Source organism: Gracilinanus agilis, chromosome 5 (assembly GCF_016433145.1).
Source record: "Gracilinanus agilis isolate LMUSP501 chromosome 5, AgileGrace, whole genome shotgun sequence".
Lineage (NCBI taxonomy): Eukaryota > Metazoa > Chordata > Mammalia > Didelphimorphia > Didelphidae > Gracilinanus > Gracilinanus agilis.
Window position 1 is genome coordinate 114,130,457 of NC_058134.1, and position 2,893 is coordinate 114,133,349.

The window sequence follows — 2,893 nt, forward strand, 5'->3', positions numbered from 1 at the left end:
AGGATTTTCCTCAAGCCCTTGACCTTAAACCTGTGTATGTCCACCCACCTCATATGTGTTTCTTGTAGACAACATATGGTAGGATTTTGGTTTCCAATCGACTCTTCTATCTGCTTCCTTTTTATGGACTAGTACATCCCATTCACATTCAGAGTTAATTATTAGTTGTGTACTCACCAACATTTTGGTATCCTCTTCTAGTTCTACCCCTTCTTCTTACACTATTTCCTTTTAAACCAGTGGTATGCTTTATGCCAGTAACCCCTGAACCTTCCTTGATTTGCTACTCTTTCTAACCCTTCCCTTATTATTTCTCTCTATTTATTTTAAGGCCTATTGAATTCCTTCCCCACTCTCCTCTCCTCCCTATTTTGTCCTCCCCACTCCCCTGCTCCCCTTGTTTTTTCCCTTCTGACTTTCTCAGTAGGGTTGGATAGAATTTTATATCCCAATGGATACAGCTACTCTTCCCTCTTAGGGTTAATTACACTGAGAGTAGGGTTTAACTATTACCTCTTAATGTTCTCTTCCTCTCCTTCTTATAATAGTATTCATCCCTTCCCCTTCCCTTACCCTCTTTGTGTGTAATAGAATATCCTATTTTTCTTATTCCTTCAAATTTCTCTTGGTGTCCTCTACTATTCACCTCCCTCTTTCCCTCCCCCATATCTACCATTTAGTATTCCAACCTCTCACTATGAAAAATTATTCTAATTACTATAAAAGTGAATAGAATTCCTTACAGAGAATTATACATACCATTTCTCTGCATAGCAATACCAATAATTAGATCATATTGAAGCCCATAAAGAGGTAAATTTAAAAAAATATGAGTTTTCTTTCTTTCCCTTCTTTTTCTTATTTACGTTTTTTATATTTCTCTTGATTTTTGTGGTTGGATATCGAAAATTCCATGTAGTCCTGGTCTTTTCTGTGCAAATACTTGGAAATCTTCTATTTTGTTGAATACCCAAACTTTCCCTTAGAAGTATATGGTTAATTTTGATGGGTAGTTGATCCATGGTTGTAGACCCAATTCTCTTGCATTTCTGAATATCATATTCCACGCCTTGCGGTCTTTTAGTGTGGAGGCTGCCAGATCTTGTGTTATCCTGATTGTTGCTCCTTGATATCTGAATTGTCACTTTCTGGCTTCTTGTAAAATTTTTTCTTTTACTTGGAAGCTCTTGAATCTGGCTATTATATTCCTGGGGGTTTTCTTTTCTGGGTCTAGTGTAGAGGGTGACCTATGGATCCTTTCAATGTCTATATTGCCCTCTTGTAGAACTTCAGGGCAATTTTGCTGAATAATTTCTTTTAGTATGGAGTCCAAATTTCTATTAATTTCTGCTTTTTCAGGAAGACCAATGATTCTCAGATTGTCTCTTCTACACCGGTGTTCTTGGTCTGTCACTTTCTCATTGAGGTATTTCATGTTTCCTTCTATTTTATTAGTCTTTTGACTTTGTTTTATTTATTCTTGCTGTCTTGAGAGGTCATTAGCTTCTAATTGCTCAATTCTAGCCTTTAGGGGCTGGTTTTCAGCTATAATCTTTTGGTTTTCCTTTCCAATTTGGTCATTTCTGATCTTCAATTTACTTGGTTCACTTTCCAATTGTGAAATTCTGCCTTTTAAACTGTTATTTTCTTGCCAGATTTTGGTTTCCAATTTGCTTACCATTTCTTTTAATTTGGGGGCATCTTTCTCCCATTGGGAGTTTCTGTCTTCTAACCTCTTTATTTCCTTTTGAGCTATTTCCCACTTATCTCTCCAAATCTCTTCCATCTTCCTCATCATCTCAGATTTGCACTCTTCAATAGCTTGTGGCCAGTTTTCATTATTTTGGGAAGGTTATGATTACTTGTTTGTTCTCCTCTGCTGTTTGCTCCTTTGTCTGTATTTTATTTGTGTAAAGTTGTTGAGTGTTAGAGAGTTCTTGATGATCTTTCTCTTTTGGGGTTCTTGTCTCTGGCTTGCCACTGCTAGCCTTGTGACCTCTCAAGTTTATCCTCAAACTCAGGGTCTGTCTGTGCTCTTTAGGCTCCTGAGGTCTCAGTTGTTCTCAGGGTCAAGCCTCCTGGTGGTCCCCTTACTTGTTCCTCTGCCCGAGGCTCCTTTAACAGTCTCAGGGTGTTGATTCCACAGTTGTGAACCCCTTTTACACTGGTTCCCCACTCAAGGTCCTCGTCTGTGCTCAAGATCCAAGTTCTCACCTGCACTCAGGATTCCTGTCTGGGCTTGAGTCCGTGCCCTCACTCGTGCCTGCCCTTAGGGTCTGAGCTCGAAGTCTGTGCAAGTTCTTTAGCCTTTTGGGGTCTTAAGTCTTGCTGCTCTCAGGAGTAGGCCCTGGTTACCCCATGTAGGTGCTAAGGACTTAATCCGTGCCCCAAATTTGCTCTAACTCTTGTGAGCTGGCTTTGGCACTGTAGGTGGGGTGGGGTGGGGGAGGGGGTTGCTCAGCTTGCATTTTCTTTAAATGGCAATCTTATTTTTTTATTAAATTTTATTTCATTTATTTATTTTTTAAACCCTTAACTTCTGTGTATTGGAAAAATATGGAACGCTTCATGAATTTGCGTGTCATCCTTACACAGGGGCCATGCTAATCTTCTCTGTATCATTCCAATTTTAGTATATGTGCTGACGAAGTAAGCACTCAGCTTGCGTTTTAGTGAGAGCTATTTCACCCCTTTATAACATGGAAATGCCCCGATTACACATATCTCTAAGGCTGTGCCCTGTTGTGGGGTCCCTTTGTTCCTCTGGATTTGTTTTTATGTCTTCTTGAGGAGTCCTGTATGTTTTGGTTAGGAGAAGTTAAGCAACTGATTTTACTCTGCTGCCATCTTAACCAGGAAGCTGTTATTTTCAATTAAGGTTTTTTTCCTAATT

At 39.4% G+C, this 2,893-nt stretch overlaps 1 non-coding gene across 1 annotated transcript; it reads right to left on the reverse strand.

The window, feature by feature from the left end:
- Positions 1-2,550: 2,550 nt before the first annotated feature.
- LOC123250853 lies at positions 2,551-2,657 on the reverse strand. Its single transcript, XR_006506470.1, has one exon. It is a non-coding gene; the product is annotated as a U6 spliceosomal RNA (small nuclear RNA).
- Positions 2,658-2,893: the final 236 nt, after the last annotated feature.